General features: G+C 38.8%; 1 pseudogene; it reads right to left on the bottom strand.

The window, feature by feature from the left end:
* Nucleotides 1-16,022: 16,022 nt before the first annotated feature.
* On the bottom strand, nt 16,023-27,212 carry LOC120783922 (annotated as a pseudogene).
* Nucleotides 27,213-27,465: the final 253 nt, after the last annotated feature.

Raw genomic sequence — 27,465 nt, forward strand, 5'->3', positions numbered from 1 at the left:
AGACCTATATAAAGATATAACATCACTTCCTTTGTATGAGTATAAGTTTTTCCTTTATAACTTTTGCGTTTTTCAGAGTATAGAAACTTTTGATAATGTGTGATCATGGAAGTACATAGATGATATGTGCATATATTCATGCAAATTGCACTTACAGAGTATTTTGGAAAAACAATTTTAGCATATTTCATGATTTTCCAAAAAAAACCATCTAGTGGCCAATCGGCACCAAATATTGCACAGGGCCTCAGTGGACGTGTACTACTGATCCAAGTTTCGTATTCATAAGTTGCCAAGATATGCAACACTTCCTGTTTTGATTGCAACCTATAGGAAGTTGTTCTTTTATAACTTGCACATTTTTGGATTACCAAAATTCTTTTAATAACTTTTGATCATGAGTTGATAGAGTCGATAGATTCTGTGTTCAAAGTTTTGTGTTGATCAGTCTCAAAACCTAGGAGGAGTTTTGAAAAGTAAGTTTCGTATAGTTTGCAATTTTGCAAAAAAAAAAAAAATATTGGTGGAAATGGGCGTGGCGAATACCAGATTCAGCCCAATTCAGGGAACACATGCATCTAAGGTTTTTGAATATACAATGTACAATGTGGTGTCTGACATGTGTGCACCATTTTATAACTCCCCTGAAAATTTCACTGGCATATTTTTTACAGTGTTTGCTATAGTACCACTTTTACCAACACAAGAATAAAATGAATAAATACATTTTTAAAAATCTGAGTGATTATAATAGGGTTCTCAACACCCCTGGCACTGGTAGCCACGCTGCTTTGTATATGTGGCCCCCAGCTTCTGAGTGGGAGCCCTGAAACCATTGGGTCTATTCTCAAAGATATTTGACAATATTTACCATAGAGGCTGCGCAAATCTGTGAACTAATCGAATAAAGTCATAGTGACTTGATCATTTGTTCATGTGAGCAACAGGAATTCATAATACATCCTGACTTAATTCACGCATTAAGTTAAACCATCATGAGTCATAGCATTACTTAAGTATATGAGCACCAATATTATAAGTGTTATCACATTTTGTAATGCCAGGTAGGTAGGCTGGGGGTCTAGATCGGTTATAGATAGCATTCCTTAACCTATCCCTAGCTAAAGCTAAGCTGAAATTCATAACTATCTGGAACTGTGCATGATAATCAAGCTAAGTACATAAGACGTAGCCAGCTAACCTGTGGAAGCAGGTGACCTCATCGACGTCCTTGTTTCACTTGCTAGCTCTGCTACAGCTGGAAGGTTTTCGGTTGTCTTGAGGCTTGCAGCTTTGAAATATCCTGTCAGCTTGGGGATTATTCTTAATGGCTGTGATTCATGCTGCACTTTCTCTTTGATTTTCGCGTTTTAGAACTCCACTTTCATATTTCTCTCCAGAAATTTTTGCAAATTTGTCTGCAGCTTAAGTATATTTCCACTCAAGTCAGGAAATTAAAACTATTGTCCAACTCTGGGTTGGACAATAAAGACAGGCATGTCATATATATGCGATTGACATTGAGTGACATTTAGCCTGCCAATCACTGTGGTTTATTTTTTTTCAGGAGTATGTACCGTACAAAGTCAGGCATTATTTTTTTCTCTCTGTGAATTTTTTTGTTTTTCCCCGAGCCTTGTGGGCCCTATATGTAGTCAGGCCCTGGGGATTAAGCCCCGGCAAGCCTGTGCCAGTTACTGAGGCATGATGCACAGACCCCTCAAACAGAAAGTGAGACTACTTATCATAGCCACACTAATAGGAGGCTGACACACACACGCACTAACACGCTCACACACACACTCACACACACACACACACCCACACACAGACACACACGGAAACACACAAACACTACAGTGAGAGAGGTTTGTTTATAAATGTATATAAAATACAGGTCTATTTACATATATAATTGATGAATTTGCCATATAATTTTCTTTGCAAAATATTGAAAATACAGAAAATAAAAAAACCACAAATGTTCCATTTAAACTGAGTGAAACATTGGAAAAAGTTAGCAGATTTGAAGCAAAAGAAAACACACTTTTCCAATATGTTAACTGTTGCTGAGGATCTGAATCATCACTGAGGAATTACTACATCATATTCCTCCATAATATCTTTAGATGGAAACTTTTCACACTCCTGTCTCACCCCTCGTAAGATCCCTGAGCTGGATCATTCTGTCGCTTTCCATGAAACACACAAACATTTTGCCAAACTATCTTTAGCTTCCATCCAAATCCAGCTTCAAGCTAACATGACAACTGTTGGTATGAATAAGCATGGATAACCTAAGTGGTATCCAACCTGAGTGTTAGTACTGAAGTGAGAAACCTGTCTAAGCTCTCACGTTTATTTTTTTTGCCACTGTAAGTTAACAGCTGTAACTTCTGTTTTAAATTTTATAATGTAAATACCTCAGAAATCCAAAGTGTCTCTTCCAGACTTTATTTTGATCCTGTTTCTTTTCAATTTACTGTTGTTTGATTGTGGAATGTAACACTGTATTAAAGGTCAATAGAAAGTAGCTAGCACAGTCGGAGAATTTTTTTTGCAAACTTTCACTGAGGACAGGCTTCTGTCTGGCCACTCTGCCATAAAGCCCAGATTGGTGGAGTCCTGCAGTGATGGTTGCATCACTGCAGGATTCCATCTAGAAGTTTTTCCTATCTCAACAAAGGATCTCTGGAGCTCAGCCGGAGTAACCATTTGGTTCTTGGTCACTTCTCTTAACAAGGTCCTCCTCCCTGAGGCCCTTTGCCCAGTTTGGCCAGGTGGCCAGCTCTAGGAAGAGTTTTGTTCCACACTTCTTCCATTGAAGAATTATGGAGGCCACTCTTGGGAACCTTCAATGAAGCAGAATTTTTTTGTAGCCTTCCCCAGATCTGTGCCTTGGAACAATCCTGTCTCTGGGGTCTGCAGACAGTTCTTTTGACTACATAGCTTAGTGTTTGCTCTGATATGCATAAGCTGTGAGACCTTATATAAACAGGCGTGTGCCTTTCCAAATCATGTCCAATCTATGGAATTTACCACAGGTGGATTCCAATCAAGACGTAGAAACATCTCAAAGATGATCAAGAGAAATGGGAGGCACCTGAGTCTTTTGAATTGGAATGATTTGACATCCTCCTTTGATGTTCAAAAAAAGCATGAAGCCAACAAATTCTTCATTTTTCTAACAACAGATATACCTTGAATCTATACAGCAGCAACTGTTACACAAGCAGAAGGGACAGCTGTGTTGGCAGAACGCACCAACACATTATTACATTTGCACGTTAAAACATTCAGTTAAGTGAATTTCTCATTTTTATCATTAAACCAGTTTTAAATTACTTCCCAAATGGCAGATTATTAAATTATTATTAGCATCATTCAAAGATAATAAAGAGTTGCCATACTTCTTTACATATAACCAAACATAACGACAAAGGGACATAAAAAAAAACACACTTCAAAAAAAATAATGCTATCACTTGTATAATACCACCTGCAGAATGTTTTTACATACATATCAAAGAAAAACACAAGACGCCTAACCCATAACCAGCTTCACGCCTCACCAAAACCACCCTCTCCCCCACCCCTGACAGGAGTTAAGATTGAGAGACGAAAGGTTATCAAATTTTCTCAAAAGCTTTTAACTTGTCTTCAGTAATAAAAGTAAAAAAAGTGGTGTCCATCAGTTCTGTAGGCCTTTGTTTCAGTGTTGGGAGTTCTTTCTTTTTCCAAATTATAATAGGAAAGCAGGAAGCAGTGTTGTGCCAGTTTTAGTTTCCTGACATCTTTAGATATCCCCAGAATTATTACTATCCGAACATTAAATATCTTTTACAAAAAAGTGAAGATATCGTTTCAGTAACCTTGTATTTTGGGACAAAGAGCGTAACTGTTAAATAACCATCCTCTGAGTTGCATTTTTGAGACAAAGGGGAGACCTCACAAAATATTTTTGACTTTGAACTATTGAGGATCAAATCTCCAATATCCATGTGGTCCAACTGAGTCACACCTTTTCATTGAAAGGAGATGGGACAGTGATCAGAGATAAAAATGTAATGGAATTTTTATCATGGATTAGTTGTAATATTTTCCCATCTACAAGATAGGAAAATAATCAATCAAAGAGTAAACATTATGAACCCTAGAATGAAATGAATATTCTTTCTATGTCGGATGTAGGATCCTCCGTATATCACATAAATGGCCGCCCCTCTTGATTTCAACGAAAATTTGGAATGATATATTTCGCTTATCAATCTAAGCTTCTGGTGAGCACCATTTTTCAGAGGGGATAGAACCTTGCCCCTTTCCTCTGGTTCATTAACCCCATTCATGTTCCATATACAAAAGATCACTTCTTCCTCATTTTTCCCTTATTCAAGGCTTACCTGCATTCAGATTGTAGATTATTGCAGTTTCCTTTGGCTTCCTCCTGTTCGCCCCTGAATCTTTGTAGCCCTGGGTTAAGCATGCCTCCCTCTACCCCCACCCCCATCAAAACACTATCAAAGAATAAAATTACAACATCATCCTAACCTGAACTACCTGAACTTGTAGGTGAACAGTCCCCAAATATACACCTATCAAGACAACAATAACATATATTCAAACTTCTAAATACATTTAGTTCATCTTTAACTCCCCTATTCCCAGAGTGGTAGCTCCACAGTTGTTATAAAAAGAAAAGAAAACAAAGCCAGATTCAGAATCCAGTCATATAGTATAGACCATTTCCAGGATTGGTAAAACACATGAAATGAATCAATCTTGATCATCAACAGCATAGAAAACAGATACCCAAGGAACTGGCCCGCTGCAGTTGGATTTCACAGCCTTCTCTTATTAAGTCAGAACCACAGGCCTTTCATTATTCTCATTCTGACAACAGAATTGTGTATAAGCACAGCTTTTTGGGAAACTAAGTGCAAAACAGGTATTTAAACCAAGCTCATTGCCCGTATTTGTAGTACAACAATTTTAACTGTCAAAAGGGAGAACCAATGAGAAATGAAAAAAAGGACAAACAAGTAATAATAGTAAAAATTAAAATTGGGGGCTTACTGGCTGATAAGTCTTACATCAGCCAGCCAGTCCAGATTATTAAACTAACTATAGGTAATTAATTAATAGTATAAGTTACTTTTCAAAAAGGCCAGAATTAATCTTTTGTCTGTTTTCTGATTATTGTGCTCTCTGCAAACTGGTGTGTGTACATCATTTATGAGGTTAAATAGCTATCACTCTGTAACAAGCAAGTGTTTTTCTGGTTCAACAAGGCCAAAAGAGTGGTGACTCCTCTCTAGTGAAGAGATCTAATTGTTTAATGTAAATTTCAACTGTTAGAATCGCTCAGTTGAACTTTCCTTCAAATCATATCAATATTTTAAGTTGATCAGCTGGATCTTTCTGAATGAGAAGCTCCAGTATCTAGAGAAAATAACTAAAAATAAAGTGCAGCATTCAGTGGGCTGCAGCTGCAATGTGTCAGATATATATTTAATCAACATTTCATATCTTTTTTCATATCTCATTTCAGCTCTTTTATGAGATCAGAAATTATGCTGCCACTCAAAATAGTGCCTGTACTTTCTTAACTGACAGAAAGAATTAATTTGGATTAAAAACTTCCAAAGTTTAGGGACTTGACTTGAAACTTGTTGATCCTGACTTGGGACTTGTATGGTCTGACTTATGAGATGACTTAGTATCTCATAGCCAAGACGTGACACTGACTTGTGACTCACAAAACTGTAACTTTGTCCCACATCTGTCTTAATTAACCAGGACACTATTACAAAACATGGGAACAGTTTAGAAGAGAAAAAGAAGTCTCATCAGTAAGATGATTTTGGAGTTTAGCATGTGACACATATCTCATCCAATATCTGAAATAACAGCCTGCACTGGACATGCAGACACTTGCTCCAGTATGAACCCAATACTACCACACTTGTCTGTGGGCCCTTGGGCATCACATACCCCACTCTGTGCATCTCACCTGAAACACCACCCTTTGCTACATGGAGAAAAAAAAATCTCTCTATCTACGGTATATAGTCTAGCCTGGAAACCGGACCAATCAGTGAGCTCATGTTTATTCGCTCTAGCAGATGGGTCTTGCCCCTCTCCCGTTCAAACAGATTTATATGTCCTGAGATAGGTCAGGCTATTCAAAACCATTTATCTATAATGGGGCAGGTTTGATACGATGACTGACACAGGAGCGTTGCTGAAGAATTTTCATTAACAACCAAGATGGCTGCCACTGATGTTGAGATGTCTGTTGAATCCACTACCGCAAAAGTATTAAACGAACTGGAGGGTATATCTTCTCTAAAAAAAGAACAAACAACTGCCCTTACTTACTGCATTTAGGTGTGACGTAGCATTTAGTTTGTTGGCACTTCCAGAATAAGGTCAAGACCTTACAATATTATAGAGAGAAACCTGACAGTTCCCAACATAAGCAAACACTTGGTGACAATGAAGAGGAAAAACTTCCTTTTAACAGGAAGAAACCTCTGACAGTACTGGACTCAGAGTGGGCGGCTGTCTGCCTCGATCAGTTGGGTTGAGAGGAGAGAAATGAGGGATAGAGGAGAAGGGGGGGGGGTGAGAAAGACCAGGAACAACTATACTGCTGTATTCAAGCACTGTCAGACTGGTTGTCATATTGATATTAATAACACTGATAAATATAGGTGTAATAATACAATAACAGCAGCAATGATAATAACAATAATAATAATGATTGTTGATTAGTAGTGGTAGATGTGGAACCTGAAGTTCTGGAGTCAGAGATAGCTGCAGAATGAGGAGAGAGAGAGAGAGGGCAGAAAGGAAAAGCACAAATTATGGGAGATATTATGCTGATAATTCTCTCTTTACTTCTTCAAGTGACTGTAAGGACACCCCAATTCATAAAAGAATGCTCTTCGCTGATGCTTTGTACAGTATCTACAGAAACACTATCCTCTTGTCCTCATATCTCCTCTCACCCTCACTTCCTCTCCTATAATCTATCTGACTCTTAAAATACCCTCCCAATCTCATGTGCTCTGGCAATGAGGTAAACATGGACTTCCAATGCCAGAACTGTCACTTTGACTGAACGGCACTTTCGGAAAGCATTTTGAGGCTTCAGCTGTTGTGATCTTTCATGCATACAGTTACCGTGGTTTCAGTTGTCAGTCTGTTGCAAGGTTAGCTGTTTATATGAGACTATGATGGTTGACACACAAGGTGTGACTCTGCTCTGTGGTAATACAACAGACACACAGTGATAATTCAGAAGCTAATTCACTTTTTTACTAAAATGCTGTTCACTGTCTGGGTTTGACTAGGGACGAGATTCATTCATGGATAATGTGACATTAATGTCAGCTTAACTTTTTGTAAATGTCAGCGTGCTGTCTGTACGTACAACTGATTTGTTACTGGGTGATGGAGGATAGTGTTTTACTAATCAGGAGCATAATATGTATGATGTACAGATGCATGCAGGTTGTTGAATCAGCCCAATTTGTGACCGCAAAACTTACACTACTCCATCATTATATCAGGTAGCGTACCCTAAACAAATCTTTTACCTTTTATCCAGGAGCAGGTTGCATCTATTTGAAGGACCACGCCCAAATTTCTCACTAGGTGGTTAGTTTCATATTTATCTTTGTAATATTTGATTTTAGAGGCAGAGAAAGCCAAACAGAGGTCTCTCTCTCTCTGCTTCTCCCTCCCGTCCTGTTGTTCTTGTTTGTGTGTTGGATACTGTTTAAACCCCCACTGAGTCATTGAATAAGACTGCATTAAAACAGTAATCAATTCATGTCTTTTCATCTATCTTTCCCAATATCATTTAGTTTTTAGTAACTAAGGACAATTGAAACACTTTTCGTCATAGTTTTTGTTTTATTTAGTTGTAGTCTTGTTTTCACTGTGGAAAAAGGGCTGTTGAGGAATAAGTCATATTTATTATGGAGGTATAACATAAACGTGAAATATTGTAAGTATATTATTTCAACTGGCTTTCATAGTTTTTGTGAAAGAAAATGAACCCTGACTGTGAAATCAAAGGCAAACAGTGGCCTCCGACACCCCCTAACCTCCTGTAAGACATCCTGTAAGTCCCAGCTTCACTCCACTCTTGTTCTACATTACAATATGGGTGCCTAGTTCACCAAAGCTGAGGTCAATTTAATGAGAGAATGGAAAAACTGACTTGTTTCTTTCTCTCTCATTCTTTCTTTCATTTTTAACTGCAATGAATTTAACATGTTGAAAATCATGAAATCCAATCGAACATGAAAAGCCTGCCTACAACAGCAATACTTTCCAGGTTTGTTAATTCACTTGAGTAACTTTCCCAAAGTGTTTGAAATGCGGCCATGTGCAATAACGCTTCTGCAGTCTCCATTTCCTGTTAATGTCGGCCTACTTTCCCACCAACAATGAAAACTTCCAGCCTGGTTTTGTGAGGCACTTTCCCACACTGAGATGATTGTAACCATTCACTCTCAGTAAGTAAATGAATCAAGACACCACTTTCATACGACACGTGAGTTTGTCAAGTGTATAGAGATCTCGATGTTGACTCATTTAGTTATGAATAATATGTTCCATTTCAATAATCAGTGCTCTGAGAAAAAGACTGCTGTTTGACCGATATGGAGTTTCAAAGGCTGATATTCATATTACAGGACTAATGCCAATACTGGGTATTTTTTTTAGATAGCATTAGCTCGAAATGTGATATTTTAACTATTTGATCTCAGTCTACAATTGCAATGCTATTTCCAAATTCTTGGAAATAGGAGTTGGACAAAAACAGTGACATTGGTGAAGTAAGGTGCTCACGCAAAGCCCACAGGATACTAACAGACAATACCAACCCCAGCCACAGCCTGTTCACCCTGCTGCCGTGTGGCAAGCGTTACATGTAAGTATCTGCTGTAGTACCACCAGAATCTGGAGCAGTTTCTTTCCTCACGCTGTGAGACTACTGCATTTATCTTCCACACTCCACCATGAAAGTAGTTATTTTTATGATTTGTTTATTTATTCATTCATTTATATATCTTTTTTTGTGAGTTGAATAAAGGAACTACATCTGTAATTTCGTTACATAATGTTGTGTTGCATAATGATAATTCACAATCTTGAATGTGATCTAAGTGTGAACCTCTATCACGCGATAACAGCTGGGCGGGGGGAGATGGTAACTCCCCAACCTGATCATACAGACCACATGAAATGACCACGACCTCTTAACACTGAATTATGTGGGGGTGGCACCCCAGATAGCAGAGAAACTCTGAGCCAGATCAGCTTCAAAACCGGTAGATCCATATTACAATCACATCCATTTTACTGCTGTGATACAGACATGGCCTAGGCCCAGAATTCAATGGGTGGGAACAAATTATGCCAGCGGAATCAAAGCAGATGTGGGCCTGAACTGGGGGAACAATTATTTTTCTCTAGCAGAAGATGAAGGAAAGAAAGACAGAGACAGCTGGCGATTGACATCGACAGGCGGATTTTGGAAAAAGTTCAAAGAGGTTAGTCACACAGTGTGGTCAAACTCCGCTAAAAGTAAAGTAATATCTTTTTGATTATGGTGGGTTAATTTTGAAAAGTTTGGACTTAGTTGTTTGCTAGGTTGTTAGCAGGTAACTGAATTGGTATTCAGTAATGCTAATTGTTATTAAATCAAGTGTGGGCAGGTTGATAAAAGGCTATTGAAGGTAATCATAGGTCTGTATGTTACATTTAAAATGATCGATTTGAAACTGCAATTATTAATTTTTAGTGTTAAGCAATATTAATGAGTGGGCTAGCATTAATGAGATAGCTAAGATAGCTAATAACGTAGCGTTCCTGCTCAAAAGTCATTTTAAAAAAGCCATTCATCACTCCCTCTTTAAAATCCCTTTGAATTATGATAGGAAAAACAGTTTAAGTGATTGCTGAACTACAGCGCTTTTAGAGGGCGTTAGAATCTGGGGTTACGGGTATGTAACCAACATTTTTTGTATGCTCCATACATGTTTCGGTGCTGGCAGAGAGCTCCTTATTTTCTTCCTCTGCACCGGAACCTGCCCTGAAAGTAATGCTTTTAGGCAAAAAACACAATGCTGTAATGCTGAAAAGTTAGCCAGCGATTATTCAAGGCAGTCATTATGTCATGTGATCAGTTCTAATATTTGCATAGCATGTATGTTAACACTGGGAGAGCAGAGACGAAGTGGAATATATGTGACAAACCTATATAAATGAGTGAAATTTTTAGTGTTAACAGGTGTAAACTACAAGTTTGATAGACTGTTATATCTGCCTTTCTGAGTGACTCTTTGGACCCTCATTTCCTGTTTTACTTTGAGATTACTCCCTTGTGTGTATGGTTGTGATTGTCTGCCCCACCTGTGATGTGTTTCACCTGTTCCTAATTACTGCTGCCTACCTCATGTATTTAAATCTCTGTTTGTTTTCTCATGTTCTCAGTGGTTTTACTGCCTGCATTGGATTATCTGTTTTGTTCCTGTTTTGTTTCTTTGAACTGTGACTGACCAAAAAAAATTGACCCAGCAGACCTAACATTTTCTGTAGACGAATTTATAGAGGTGTCACACTGCATTCAGGATCTTCAAATCCTGAATCCTGAAAATCTACTGCATAAATGCCCCCAGCATTGAGCAGAGAGATGTAGCCCTGTCACTGGCAATCCATCATGTCATTTCAAAACCTTGAATGAGGCCTTCCTCGTCCCACCATCACCAGCGACAGATCTCCTGTGAACAGTTCCCCGAGGTATGATGCTCCGTCCCTGTTCTGCCCCCGGGCCATCTACCCGAGTTCTCCTGCTCCATCCCTGTTCTGCCTCTGGGCCATCTGCCTGGGCTCCCCTGCTGTTCCCTAGAGATCTCCGGCTCCGTTTTTCTGCTCCCAATTTCCTTGCCCACCTGAATGCCTGTTAGATAATTCCACTCATTTAAAAGATGTTACTTCCCTGCCACCAGCCTGCCTCCGTATGTGTCTGCATTTGGGTCCAGCAAACTTCGAACTATGTCACTGCTAACCAATAAAGTAGTAGTGGTGGTAGTAGTGGTATTGGTAGTGGTAATAGTGTTTGCTTTTTAATAGTCAAAGATATGGTGACAAAGAAAACAACAAACACTTAGAGCTCAAGTAGTTTAACGTGTGTGTGTGTGTGTTTGTGTGTGTGTCTTGTTAACCATTCAAAAGCAGCCAATATTAAAGTAATGCTTATGTGTGACATCCAGTTGATTTGATGGTTATGATTTATTTATGAAATATGCTTTATTTCAATAAACTGTTCCTCAGGTTAACTGAGTAGATAAATTTAAAATTATGCGCATAATGAAAGTCAGTATTTACAGTTACAGATTTTGGGGAGGAATGTGTTTTTTTTTGTTTGTTTTTTTAACAGTAATTAAGAGGGGGGGGACATAGCATAATACATGTTCCACATAAAGATGTATAATGAGGATGATGATATTTGAAGCAGTGGGTGTTGCGCAGGATCATGGGAGCAGTAGGTGGTTTGCAGTTAAAGATCGAGCCTCTGCAGCTCCAGCGGCAGAAATACCTGAGCCTTTAAAGATTTATTGGGACAGCCTGATAATGAATTACAATAATCAAGCCTATAAATAAAAAAAGCATGGACTAATCATCTGCATCTTTTTGAGGCAGGATGTTCCTGCTTTTGGCAATGTTGCGGAGGTGAAAAAAAGGCAGTCCTTGAAATTTGTTTTCATGTGGGAGTTAAAGGACATATCCTGATCCAAAATAACTCAGATTCCTAATAATGGTGTTTTGCCTTGTTGGTCATTATTGAGAAGTTTAGATCATTCTCACTGCTTAGTGTCGAAGGCAAGATCTTCTTTAGCATCTTGACCCGGCGACTGACAGACTTTCTGCTAAAAACAAATACATCAACACCTCAGTGCAAAAGGGTGGGACTCCAGGGATGCCGGGCTGTGTGGAACCCAGCTAGTCAGAGAGGTACGTGAGGGGAAAGGAGATCATGTTGTACTGTGGCTCGACCTGGCTAATGCTTACAGGACAATACCAAACAAATTGGTAAAGACTGCACTAAACTGGCACCAAGTTCCCAGTAAGATCAAGGACCTCATCTTAAATTACTATAACAATTTCAGAGTGAGAGTCACTTCTGGACTAGTAACATCAAGTTGGCACTGACTGGAAAAAGGCGCCATCACTGGGTGCGCAATATTGGTCACCCTCTTTGCCGTTGCCATGAACATGGTAGTAAAAGCTGCAGAAGTGGAGCGCAGAGGCCCTTTAACCAAGTCTCGCATATGACAGCCCCCCATCACAGCCTACATGGACGACCTCAGTCCCCACATCCTCTGTACCAGGCAGCAGATGGATCCTCCATGGACTGGAGAGGCTTATTGGACTTAGTGGGCAAGGAAGACTTTCAAGCCTGCCAAGTCCAGGTCACTTGTTCTGAGGAAAGGCAGAGTCTCTGACAAGTTCTACTTTTCCCTGGATGGCACCACGATTCCATCTATCCGTGAGAAGCCAGTCAAGAGTTTGGGAGAAATCTTTAACAACAGCCTCGGAGAGGTGGCGCTATCCAGACATCCATCAAGGAGCTAGACCGTTGGCTTAGCAGAGTGGACAAGTCAGGACAGCCTGGACGTTTCAAGTAGTGGATACACCAGTATGGCATCCTGCCTCAAATACACTGGCCATTGCTGTTTTACGATGTACCTATCACATCATTAGAGACAATAGAAAGGACAATCAGCGGATACCTTTGCTGGTGGTTTGGTTTGCCTAAGTAGTGCAGCTCTCTAAGGGAATAATAACGTCTTGCAGCTTCATTTTTAACAGCGTCATAGAACAGTTCAAGATCTACCAGACCAGAGAGGTATTGCAGAGACTCCAAGGATCCCACGGTGTCAGCAGCTGGCATTGAAATCCGCATTGGCAGGAGATGGAGTGTTTCCAGGGAGGTCGAGACTGCAGAAGCAAGGCTGGGGCTTGGATGAGATGGGAGGGCATTGGTATGAAGGCTCACTTGGACTGGCGAGTAGAGCCCCAGCACATAAAATTCTTGATCCAAGCTGTTAATGACATCTTCCATAGCCCAGAGAACATCCAGCTTTGGGGTAAGACCGATACATCTTCCTGCCCTTTCTGCTTTGGGAGAGGGACACTCAAGCACATCCTGAGAAGCTGTCTGAAAGCCCTGGGGGATGATCGTTGGTGTCATGACCAGGTCCTGAAGGCAGTTGCCAAGAGTGTCTCCTTGGCCTTAAAAAAGGCAGGCTCAACAGCCCCCCCAGAAAACCTTCATCAAGGCAGGAGAGGAGGTTAATTTTGTCTCTATTAGTTAAAATTTTATCATTAAAGAAGTCATCGCTACTGAGAGCTTTAGGAATAGGTGGATCAATAGAGCTATGACCTTCTGTCAGACTGGCTACAGTTCTGAAAAGAAACCCAGGGTTTTTATTTTCCTCTATTAGAGATGATTAATAGGCTGCTCTGGTATTACCGAGAGCCTTCCTGTATGTTTTTAAGACTATCATGCCAGGCTCCAGAGGATACTTCCAGTTTAGAAGAACACCATATCCTTTCAAGTTTTCTCAAACTTTCCTTTAAAATGTGGGTTTGGGAGTTAAACCATGGAGCTAACCTCCTTTTGTTTTAATAGGGAACACTCGACTCTATTGCCCCTCTAAAAGTAGAGGGGCAATAGAGTCAAGTGTTCTCATTGAGCCGGCAGCACTATCAACAAGATGATCAATTTGGGGAGTCCTCTGTCTTTTTTTGTGATCTACAATGACATTTTTTTTTACAAGGTTTTGTCTGTAAAAACAGACAAATTAGTTTTGGTCAAATTTCATAATGCCAAAAAAAATCTACCTTTCTGTATTGTAAATATGAATGTATTTTAATAAGTCTAAGCTTTGTGTAATATTGCAAAAATTTTTGATGTCACAAAAGTGACAGGTCAAGGGGATGACAATATTACAAAATGACTTTTTACAAGATTGTTTCAGTAGGGAATATACTGACAATTGCATTTTACTTTTAAACAGTAATAACAAAAGTGGTGAGTCTCTTTTTAAAAATAGGGGGTACCAACCATGAACGTTGGTTACGTACCATAACCACAGTTTCTAGAAGTATAGGTGTAGCTCTCTAAGAGCTGTTGCTATTGAGTTTATTCGTTGAGCATGTGCAGTGGTGAAGACTTTCTTTTGTGCCCTGTGCCAAGCACTGGGCCCCAATCCGGTCCGTATCTACACTACATAACACCTTTGTGACTTGAGGTCTGCTCCCATTAAGCCAGCTTTTTTTTTTTTTTTTTTTTTTAATTAATGATGATGAGGCCATTGCCCTCCCGTGCAGTAACCACTGTCTGAAACGATTAGGGTGCTTTCAATCGCATAAAATGTATGTTACTATGAAAGGTGAACAAGAAAGGCAGGTAGAGGCAGAAAAAAACACTCCCTGGGTTGATGTCACAGGAGAAGTGTGGGGAGAAAATATTTTATCCCTGTGGGGATCAAACCTGTAACCTTGGTTATTGATAGTACTATGCTTAATCAACTGAACTCAGGAGCCACCAAACAACCACACAACAGCCTTATGTTGGGAGGGCAGAGGGACAAATGTTACACATTTTTACAGTCATGAAGCACATACTAATAAGCTTAGCAGAGAGTGTAACATGTGAAAGCCACTGTGCACAGATGGAGCTCCGTACAGAGGTGTGTGTGTGTGCGCGCGCGCGCCAACAGAGTGTTACTAGAAATTGAGCAAGTTCAACACCAAGTGAGTTAAGAAAACTCTGACGCGTCCCGTAAGTAAAACAGATGAAAGTACATGGGGAAACCCATGACACCGCTGCATAGATATCGTCCACTGCCATTCCATTGAAAAGAGTTGGGGAGGAGGATACGGCCCTCGTGGAGTGAGCACGAATGTATTTCTGCAACATATGCCTAAGCGATGGCTTCGCACAGCCAGTGCGACAGCTGTTGTTTAGTCAGAAGCATTCCTCTTAGAATGCTCTCTTTAACGTACAAACAACTGCTTGGTCCGTCTGATGGCTGCTGTGCACCCCACGTAATGAGTCAGTGCATGCACATGATATAGGCAATGAGATGCTTTCTCAATCTAATTTCTGAGAGGAAAAGGAAAAAATCCTACAAGGAAATCATTCTGGATCTAAAGGAGAAAGTTATAATTTTAGGCACAAATGGAGGATTGGGCCTCAAAATGACTGTGATCCCATCATCTGGGATAACAAGGCAGAATGGGGAGACAGAGCGCACTTACTCTTTTAGTTCTGGTTAAGGCTAAGAACAGCAGTGTTTCAAAGGAAAGAAGCTTGAGAGAGATTTGTGTTATTAGTTCGAATGGAGGCTGTCCCAGAGCATGTAAAACGAGGAGTAAATCCCACTGAGGCGCACAATGGCAGACAGTAGCTGCTGTCTAATGATTCCTTTCATAAAACGATTAACCAGTGGCTGCACAGACACAGCTCTCTCTCCAAAACCCTCATTGCAGGATGAGATGGCAGAATAAGTTTTGGCTGTAGATAGAACCAGATTTTTGTCTACTAGGAACTGGAGGAAAGTCAGTATTGGGGATAAGGGGCATGATGTGGGATCTGTGCCCGTCTCCACACACCATCGCTGAAAAGAGGACCATTTCGACGCGCAAGAGGCTGTGGTGGATGGGGCTCTCGCACCGTGGATAGTGTGTACAACCGCAGGAGGTAAACCTAGGCTCTCCAAACACTACCATTCAGGGGCCAAACCCAAAGGCTCTGGCCTATCAAGGGGGAAAAGGCTGGATCGAATTGTTGAGCTGCGACAATGCATCTCTGTGCCATGGTAGCTCCCATGCCTCGCCCTTTGATGGGGCCATCCAGAAGCCCTGTCCTGTTCAGGAAGCTGGGTCTTGTGGAGTCACATATTAAGCTTGGGTAAGCTTAATATGATCCTGGACTATACCACCGCTACAGCTGAAGAAAGCACCGGAATCGCTGCCATAGCCTTGCCAATTTCATTCGCCAGGTCAGAATGGAGAGCCCCTGGCTGAGCAGCAATGGAGGAGAGAGACGAGGAGAGCAGCACAATGTTGTTAATAGTTGCTTCTCTCTGGGTGGCACACTGGTGGGCATGGTCAGGGAGGTGGCTTGTGACCTGGTCATGGGGAGAAGGTGGAGTTGGTCAGCATATGCCAGAAAAAGGTGCTTTAGGCAGCAGGATGGACGTCTGGCTTGGTTTCAGCAGTGGGATGGCAGGAAAACCAAATTTACCTTGACCCTCATGTGGGGATCATAGTGAGTGACCAGTGCCATGAATTTTCTGGGGTTAGACGCCACCTCTATGATAATGTCTAGGAGTTCACGGAGAAGCGCTCCGAAGCCCAGCAGATGGCCGGCAGGTGGAGGCAGAGGGGCAACATCCCGCTGCGCCAGATGAACCTCGTTTCTAGACTCTATGTCCAAAGGTGTTATGTACTGTAGATGCTGACCTGTTTTGGGCCTAGTGCTGGGTACAGGGCACAACAGAGTGTCTTCACCACTCCACTTGCGCGAGAGTTAAACCCAATAAAGACAGCTCTTAGAGGGTGAAGCCTTTACGAAATAGAACTGCTAAATTTGACCCAGGAAGTATGTTGCATGTAGTTCCCCATCCTGTCATTTTCCTACTGTCATTGTCAGTAAAATCATATAATGCCCAAAAAACATATTTGAAAAAAATATTAATGTTGAATAATGCCTATTAGTTATTCCTATTAGTTTTTAGTTAGTAATTTTTGAAAGTTGGCCTCTGGTTGTGCTGATGAGAGGTTCCAACATCTGACAATTCAGAGATGATTGGAAAAATGCATAGCATTCACAAGCACAATTATGACTAAGTAATTTTATGCACATGTACCATTTTGCAATTATAGAATGGCATATCGCCCAAATGCATGCTGTAAATAAGAAATACTGATAATAACTATTTAACAAATATGTTGTTAATCAGTTTTACCTTTAAATACAAATTGTCTCACAAAATTTAATGTAACTCATGATTACAGACACGTTTAATGCCGATTATAGAAAAACACATTTTATAAGTTACCTGCATAAACCTCATGTACGTATATTATTTTGAAAGTTTAGTTGTGGATGAAATCGCTTTCATCCACAACAACCATGGGGAAGAAGTGAGTGACCTTGTCCCCCAGATTCAGGTGTCTCTGATGATCGTTGAGAGGAAAGACCTATAGCATGAAGCAGTTCTATTTTGTAGGAATATGTATGTCAATGTGTGTGAAGCACTGTTATCAGCTCAATGAATAAGAATGTGAACACAGTCAGTCGTGACTTTGGTATGTTTTTATTAGAATGAACTCATTTTACTTCTGATGCAAAAATTACCAAAATGTTAAAAAAATAAAAGATGCACAGTTGAACTGTTTTTACATTGTTAATTTATATGCAAAATAATAAATAAAAATGTTTTGATTTTGAGATGGAATAACAGATAAACCGTTGAATGAATCAAATTTACAGGAATGTGCAATATTATTTTGAATGTAAGTTTACAGTAATGTACTGGTTATGGGGTTGCATATCATATTTTTACTTTAAAAACAAAAATAAAAAAAATAAAAAATAGTAAGCCCTAGCTAAATCCCACACTGACAAGAAAAAGTTTGGGTACATAAAGATAAAGGTGAAACAATCTTTTCAACATTTTAAGCAAGATTATTGTATTATTCTTGTTTTTTTTTACAATTTTAAAATGGGGTAAAAAAGGAAAGTAGCACCATTCAAAAGAGATTTGAGCTCTCAGATAACTTTTACCAAAGTCTCAAATCTTAATTAGCTTGTTAGGGCTATGGCTTGTTCACAGTCATCGTTAGGAAAGGTGATACACATTTCAAAGCTTTATAAATACTCAGACTCCTCAAACCTTGTCCCAGCAATCAGTAGCTATGGGCTCCTCTGAGCAATTGCCTAGCACACAATTAGATAATCGATGCCCACAAAGCAGGAGAAGGCTATAAGAAGATAGCAAAGTGTTTTCAGGTAGCTGTTTCCTCAGTTTGTAATGTAATTAAGAAATGTTAGTTAACAGGACTGGTGGAGGTCAAGTTATTGTCTGGAAGAACAAGAAAACCGTCAGAGAGAACTGCTCATAGGATTGCTAGAAAGGCAAATAAAAATCCCTGTTTGACTGCAAACGACCTTCATGAAGATTTAGCAGACTCTGGAGTGCCGGTGCACAGTTCTACTATCCAGCGACACCTGACCACAAATATGACCTTCTTGGAAGAACCTTCAGCTTGCACCTCTTGCCTCAAGAGGTGCAAGCTGAAGGTTTTGCCATGGCCCTCACAGTTCCCTGATGTAAATATCATCAGTTATCTGTGGATACACCTCAAAAGAGGAGTGCATGTAAGAGTGCCCAAGAATCTCACAGAACTAGAAGCCTTTTTGAAATGATGAATGGGTGAAATCCCCTAAACAAGAATTGAAAGAGTCTTATTTGGCTACAGTAAGCATTCACAAGCCATGACACTTACCAAAGGGGGTGTAAGAAATTCATCTTCCTTTTTTTTTTATTTTGAAACAATATAAGACGGAAATAAAAAAGTAATCTTGCTTAAGATATTAAAGAAATGTGTCATCGTTAACTTTATGCCTTTTGGAAATCAATTCATCTTTTACTCACTTAGCTATTCACAGTAACAGAAATTATGACAAGGGGTGCCCAAACTTTTTCATGCCGCTGTACAGCTAAATCATTACTTTGAACTTTGTCATTCATTAGGGCCTTGTTAAACTTCCCAGACAGAAACATTCTCCTATTATTACCCATTAAATTTGAATATTAGTGGCTTGAGGAAAGAAATTTTATTTCCTCATCATGTACAGTATATGTGAAGAAGCTTGAAATTGAAGAAATGTAAGCCCTTGATTCAGTATAATATTGAATATTTATAAAATTCATCTTGGAGTGAAATGCCTACAAAATGAGCTGCACTGGATCTAGGCCAGACGGTGGTTAATGTTAATTTAGAAAAATGTATCGTCATTTGTATTGTCATTTGACTGCATTTATTATGGTGGCTTAGTTGCGATTTTTTTTGTTCTCTAAAAACATTGAATTGTGTGATATAACCTTAAATTTTGATATAATGAGCTAGTTTTGAAGGAGGGCCAGCTGAGTCAAATAGATTTTTCCCTTTACTTTACGTTATTAATTAGGCAATTATATTCCTCTTTTATCATTTCCCTCTAATTCTAATAATAATAATAATAATAATAATAATAATAATAAAATGATGATGATAATAACTGTGAAGACCACTTACTCGCATTGGAATGACAAATTTGTTTAATATAATGTAATGACAATGCTCACCTTTGGTTTAGGTCAGGACTGGTGGCTGGCTAGTTAAAAACAGTCCATCCTTTCCCTTTTCAACCATTCTTTTTTGCTGCTGTGCTGCTGGATGTATGCTTTGGGTTGTTTTCCCAAGACCTTTGTCTCAAACCTAGTTTTCTGTCACTAGGTTTGAGACACATTTTGCTCTAAAATGTCTTGGTCATCTGATTTCATCATTCCTTTGATACATTCAGTTTCTCCAGTACCAGAGGCAGCAAAGCAGCCCCACTGCATGATAGAACCTCCACCATGTTTTACTGTAGGTAAGGTGTTCTTTTCCTTATGAGCTTAATTTCGTTGCCTATAAACAAACTGATGGACTGCACTTCTAAAGAGCTTTACTTTGGTTTCATCTGTCCATAGAACATTATCCCAGAAAGATTGTGGCTTATCTATGGAAGTTTTTGCAAACATAAGTCTTGCCTTTCTGTGCATTTCTTTCAATAGTGGTGTCCTCCTTGGCCTTTGCCATTGAGCCCTGCTTGGTTTAGTGTGCGGCATATGGTATGGGCTGAAACCACCATTCCAGATTCCTCCAGGTCGGCCTGAAGCTCTTTAGACATATCTGCATCAACCTTTGCAGAGTTTTTTTGTAGCACCACGTCCTGGAAGCTTCTTAACAGTTTTATGACTGTGAAACTTCTTGGTAACATTACGAACTGCTGAAACAGGGATTTCAAGATCTTTGGCGATTGCCTTGTAGACTTTGGAATTGTTACGTTTTTTGATAATAGCATTTCTGATGCTCTCAGATAGCTCTCTTGTCGTTACCATTGTGAAAAACAGAAATCAGTCCCTTTTCATGCAGTAAAACCATCATGCATTGGTTAATTCAGGTCATGAAAACTGAAATTTAAGCAAAGGTGAGTCTTATTTTTTTTTTCTGTCTGAGGAAATAATTTAAATTCCTCAAAAGGGTGCCGATAATTGTGTCGTTCTGTCTGTATGTTTTTATTTCACTATATGAAAGCTTTTTTTTGTTTGTTTGTTCAGAAACTTTGGACATGGATTTTACTAAATATTCTGATTATACAAAATTTTCTTAATTTGCATTTATTTCTGAAGATATTCCAAATTCTGTACTTAAAATTCAGGGGTGCAAATAATTTCAACTAGCACTGTAGGCTATTCTCAGAGATGCAAGTATTAACATTTACTCAACTAAAAGTAATAATATAACTGTGTAGAAATACACTGTTACAAATAAAAGTCCTGCATTCAAAACTTTACTCAAGGAAAAGTATTAGCATTAAAATATACTTAAAGTACAAAAAGTAAAAGTATTATGCAGAATGGCCCATTTCAGAATAATTTTAGGCATATTATTTTATAATCTATAATTGGATAGATTAATGCACGTATGATAAAGTTTGGGCTAATTTTAATTGCTTTATAGACTGTTGTTTAGCTTATTCTATAATAATAATATATCATATCTTATTTGTTGATTACAATTTTGCATTACAAATACAATATTTCCCTCTGAAATGTAGCTGAGTAGAAGTACAAAGTAACTTAAATGGAATTACTCAGGTAAAGTACAAGTAACTCAAGTACAGTACTTGAGTAAATGTAATTAGTTACTTCACACGACTGGCTATTCTCATCACTTTTGATGATAATTAGGACTAGTTCAAAAAGACACGTACCTTAACTATAGCATACTTCATATCCAAAACTTGCCATATGTTGAAGCTTGGCTAACTATTTCCCAATACGTAGCTAGAGTCGAGTCCCATGGAGTGGACAGAAAGACACGATTCTTGCTAGAGAAATCCTAGTGTCAGAGCCTTTCAGATACAATAGAATCTGAAAGGCTCTTAGTCTTACTCTTGTCAAACATGAAATTTAAAAGTTACAACAGTTTCTGTTTTGCGTGTCAAAACATCCAAATTTGCCACACCGCCAAAAGCAACTTTTCAATGAAAAGATAGCATCTTCATAATAAAGCATCATCAAGGTCTTAAGGCTTTTCTGACCACATATAAGGTGGATCTGGTCAACCTGATAGGAGGAGTACATCAAAATATAAAACATACCATTTCCTGTTGACAGTAGGTGGCGCTATAACCATAACTTATAACCATAACCATAACTTAACAAATAGATGTCTCCTATCAAACATGTGGAGTTTAGGCCAGATAGGACAATGCATATTTGAGTTAAAACAACTTCCTCCTCTCATGACGAAACATCAAAATTTGCCATGCAATCAAGTACATGCTATTCAACGAAAACTCAAAATCTTCTCAATTTAGCAACACAAAGGTCTTTAGTAAGTCTATAGTAAGTGAAAAGCATGCTCAGTTAGGTTGAGGTCATGTGACTGACTCAGCCTTTTGAAGAATATTTCATTTCATTGCCTTGAGAAGTTCATGGGTTGCATTTGAAATATGATTTGGGTCATTATCCATCTGTACTGTGAAGCACCGTCCTATCAGTTTTGCAGCATTTGGCTGAATCTGAGCATATAGTATAGCCCTATACACTTCAGAATTCACCCTGCTACCTCTGTCAGTAGTCACATCATCAATAAACAACAGTGACCCAGTTCCATCGCACCCATACATTGCCCATGCAATAACACTGCCTCCACCATATTTGACAGATGATGCGGTTCGCCTAGGATCATTAGCCGTTCCTTTCCTTCTCCCCTCTCTTCTCCTCCTCTCATTTTGGTACAAGTTAATCTTGGTTTCATCTGTCCAAAGAATTTTGTTCCAGAACTGGGCAGCCTTTTTTAGATGTTTTTCTGGCAAAGTCTAATCTAGCCCTTCTGTTCATGATTGTTACCAGTGGTTTGCAGTTATATTCATGAACACATCTCTTGATTGTAGACTTTGACAATGATATGCCTCAAGAGTGTCCTTGACCTAGCTAGTTATTGTGTAGGGGGTTTTTCTTCACCAAGTTAATAATACTGTGATCAACAACTTTAGTTGATACACTAATACACTAATTGGAGGAAAGTTACAACTCAGAGCAAATACAGAACCGATAAAAAGAACCGCACCCTAGACTTGGGTGAGAACTCCTGGCACATTTCAAACTTTGAGGTTTGGTACTTGAATTCTTGGCAGTTCTGTCTTTGTTTGACTTTACTTTTGGCTCGTCTTCAATTTTTACCTTTTTGCTTTTTGTCTCTTCAATATTTTCAGGTAGCCACCAAGCCTCTATTCAACTCACTTTACCTCTTCTAGACTTGCATTCCTGCAACATCTTTATTAAGCTGCTTGCGCATTTTGATTTTTACCTGAAACAAGCCTCAATTTGCAACTCAATACTAAACTACTATTAAACTCAATAGCCTTTTTTTTTTACTTTAGTATGTCTTGAGAGTATTGAAAGTTTTGTTGCCTGGTCAGTGAAATTACTTTGAAGACTTTTTAACGAGTCCAGCTAAGGAAAGTGAAACTGTCAGAGTTTATCCAACACCAACTTCAACGGTCCAAGGAAACAGCAGAGAGACTGCATCTTCGAAAACCCTGTTAGTTACCATAAATATCTTCATTTTTCATTAAGTCATCGTCTTGTATTCTTTGATCTTTTAAGGCAGAAACGAGATCCCTGAACTGAGAACTTGCTATTTATGATTAAAGACTGAGCTATTTGATTAATTTAATTAATTTGATTAATTAATTTCCTGCAAAAGCAGTTGGTGCCCTATTCAACAAATGCAATTAATTTCTTTATATTAACAGTGTGGCGTTGTTCCGCTACAATGACATTGGTTGCATGGATGCGCCGCCCCAGCCCTAACATACATTCATTTAATATATCTCTTTCAATGTTTCTTAAGAACCGCTCATCATAAAAACTTTACAATCAACACTGCACTTCCTTGGGTCCTCAGCAATACACACATGTGGTTTGAAGTCAATTGGATCAGTGGTTGTCGAGAAAATCAAAAGACAGACATAGATTCATTTATAGTTTGACATATCTTTTTATGACCGTATTTAGAACCCTACTTTGCAAACCAGAAGAACTGCTTTGATGCTGATTTGTATCAAGCTGCATGATGTGGCTCTAGGGAATTGTAGTTCCTAGAATTGGAAGTTGTAAATATTGAATTGAGAGTACAATGGGGACTTTAAGGGGATAGTAAACACATCTGTGTAATCAGATTTTAAATATATGATTAATTTTCACCCATTTAACAATTGGTAAATGGGTAAAAATGTTATTTTAACCATATTTTACCCATATTTGACATCGCTCCAATTTGATATACTCACATGATATGAGTCAAGTGCTTTCTGTAGCAGTTGGTCCAATGTCTGTAGCCACTTATGTTAGTGGATTACAAGTCTTCAAACATACACCAAGGTCAAGGTTCACAGGTCAATATTTCAAAGCAGGAGGACAATTACTTAATAAGTAGATCTGAAACATCTTAAAAGATGTTGACCATTGCCAAGGGCAATCACAGTCACATTCAACTAAACATTTATAGGATATTCTTTTATATACAGAAACGCAACTGGAGAAACACAACTGACACTGTTAATATGACTTACATATTTCAAATTAAATCTGCTCAGCATCTTTCCAAGTGGCTTTTAATTGGTTCTTTCCATAAAAGGATGGCTTTTTGAGGGTAAGGACATTGGGCAGTCCAGCAACTTTTATGGTCATGCTTTAATTCACCAGGAACTGGTAGGGGAGCCGTCCAGTACCTCCAGCCTCCTCTGAAAGTCATGGGCACATACATGCATGCACACGTTCCACAATTGTACAAGTATACAATTCTGACTTTCCCTTCCTGTTGATAGCCAGTGTTCAGGCTGTAAACATTTAATTTTTGTTGAGGGGTCATTATCTTATGGTCGATGGGCACATCAGATAAATAATTACCTAATTCAATAATTATGCCACTTATTCATGGAGGCTGATTAGGTTATCAAGACTAAGAAATGTCTGGGCTTAGTATAAGCCATTTCTTTACATTGGTCTAAAAAAGTGTTAAAAAATATTCTTACTATATTTTTGGTTTAATATATCTGGCCATTTTTTAATCAGCAAATGGGCACTTGATCTTAGGTACTGGGTGTTCAGCTGAGGAGCTGGCTGCAAATGTAACAGCAGACACGACAATTCATTACATGAAACTATATTATGTATCTGCACTATTACAGTCCTGAGTCCATTTCTGGGGATTTTCATATTACCAATATCACCTTAGAAATGCAGTGCAAAGTGGTTAATTGTGTCCGCTGAGTCAAGGAAGTCAGTGGCTCTTTTGCTGCTCAGTTCATACACCTTAGAGCTGGACTTTTGGCAGTGAAATGACAAAATTGCTGTTTCCACACCCAAAACCTCAAGCTTGGACACCTTCACAATGTTTAGGAAAACAAGATAACCACAAAAATAGTAAATAATTGATTATACACAAAATAGACAAAACCTACATTTAAAAATCGAACATACCTTTAAGAAACAACTCATAACAGGGAAAGGCAATATGTGAAACCAGTGTTGTCACAGGTGGAAATATTATGATAAATAGGTGCTGATGGAGAGTTTACATTAACTATAAATTAGTTGTAAATGGTAAATGATGAATGGACTACACTTTTCTAGTGCTTTATAGCGCTTTTCTAGTCTTATCAACTGCTCAAAGTGCTTTACACTAAATGCCACTTTCACCCATTCACACATACATGCATACAATACACATACACACTCACATATACTGATGGCACACTCATCAGGGGAAATTTGGGGTTCAGTATCTTACCCTCGGACACTTCAAAATGCAGGCTGGAGGAGCTGGGGATGAACCACCGAACTTTCTGTTGGTTAGGTTGTCCACTAATCAGCTGAAATATTTATGTGAGATGAATTCATTTGAAATGATGAAAGAATCTAAATATAAACACTCCAATTGTCTGTCACAATGTTCTGCTCATATCACAATTACTGTCATCCTTACATCTAATACCATAATGATATCACTAATGGCTAGCATATGAAGCTTCTTTCCAAATTTCTAACCTCCAACTGCTTCAGTTCCTTTTAATTTTGAACTCTCTCATCTCAGGGTTAAGGTCCTCTGCCTGCCTTTGTGCCCTCAGTGCTGCTGCCTCTTTTAATAATCTCTGCTTCTTGTCTTCCCCTAATGTGACCACCTGCAATTTAATATCTTCCATTGTGCTTGAGAGAAAAAAATAGATGCACAGAAAACTTTAAACTTTAGAGTTGGTATCTTATTTTGAGTACATTCATACGGAGACAAAAACACTGGTTCATACTTGGGTTGTGAAACACATTTTTTCTGTAACAACTCTGTAAAAATAACAATATGTAAAGTTAATTACCTGATTCTTTTCAACAGACACAGCAGTCTTACATTGATGAATGCATCTTCAGGGTGTAAAGTACTTGTCAAATACTATCCTTAAAATTAGTTTCACAACCCTTGTGAACCCCTAGTGTAAACATGGCTACATACAACAACAACAAACCTTTTAGTATAACAATTAAAAGCGTCCATTAAATATTGTCTATCGCCTTTATTTCTGAGAATGTTCCTACAAAAAAAAGAAAAAAAAGTATGGCAACAGCTCTCGTAAGTGTAAGGCTTTGAAGGCCAGGTCTCAGCTTTAAAGGCCCTTTTGTAGTTTCCAATCCAGTTCTGAAAGGGAGAAAACAAACAAAAAAAATGAAAAACTGAAGTTTAACAAAAACACTTGTTCCATTTTGAAATTTATACCAGCAGTAAAGTAGAATGATTTATTTATTTGACATGTTCATTGTTAGTGCAGCACTAAATTAAACTTTACTTCTTTGATGCAGGTTTCCAAACCAGTAGTTGATGCAACTCTTGATATTAAAGGTGAACCAACATGTGTCATTTCATCCTTAATAAAAGGATTTCAAAGTTTCCCTTTGCTCCTCACAAATCTCTGTTCTCTGTTGTTGAGGAACAACAAAGAAAAAGCTAGTAAGTAATAAATCAGTATAAAAAAGACAATGTTGAAGGTATGTGTGAATTTTGCATACCATAACAGCTTTGTCATGCACACTGCTTCTAGATTAGCAACTGTAAGGCTTTGCCATGTTAAACCCTGAAACATAAACAGAGAAACTTGCACAAGACATATTTGAGAAAGGGGCCACTCTCTCTATGCATTGTGGCCCAAAATATAATTTTGAATTGTTCAGCATAGACACACTGCAAACACACTTACCACAGAAGTCCTGGGACCGACAGGGACACAACTGGGAACTGGATTCCGCTTGGAATGGATCTGGAGTCTTCTTTTATTCATATCAATGATCATCCCTGTGAATAAATGATAACAGCCTTCTGAACATACTTTTTAGGTGTAGCAGGCCCCCTATATTCCTATGAGGCTGATAACTACTGATATGTTCAGTCAGTTAATTATATTGTGTTTTGAACAAATGAACACCCCTTGGGTTGAGATACTTACTGTAGTCTGATTGCAGGTGAAATAAGTGAAAGCACAGTGATTTTGGGTTAAGTCGTTTTGATGATGATTTGATTTACAATAATTATAAAAAAGATTTAAAAGTTATAGTTGGGAAATTTCCTGTTTCAACAAATGAGTTCATCAGTCAACCCCTGGGCCTGCTCAGCCATATCCTGAGCTCATTCTGCTTCAGTGCAGCTTCCCTCAACTCAAATGTTTCCGTACCGTGCCACTCCAACTGCCTCAGGATGTTCCCATTGACATCTGCCAGCAGTCGCCCAAGTGTGTCCTTGTTTTCCCTCATAAAGCTTCTCCTGGAAATTCTATGTGAATGCAACTGTGAGCAGAGTGGACAGAAGAGAGCCACAGGGCCTGATGTCTGTGTGATTCTCGGCTCAGCTCCTTTCAGAAACAATTAGTGTAAAATCCTTCATTACACAGAAAAAAAACCCTTAGGGGGAACTGGGGGTGTGTGTCAGACCTTGAAAGCTGTGCGTTTTATTCAAAAGCATGATGTGATGTGACATATGATAGTGTGCCGGCAAGTGCTGAGCTGA

Source organism: Xiphias gladius, chromosome 22 (genome assembly GCF_016859285.1).
Source record: "Xiphias gladius isolate SHS-SW01 ecotype Sanya breed wild chromosome 22, ASM1685928v1, whole genome shotgun sequence".
Taxonomy (NCBI): Eukaryota; Metazoa; Chordata; class Actinopteri; order Istiophoriformes; family Xiphiidae; genus Xiphias; species Xiphias gladius.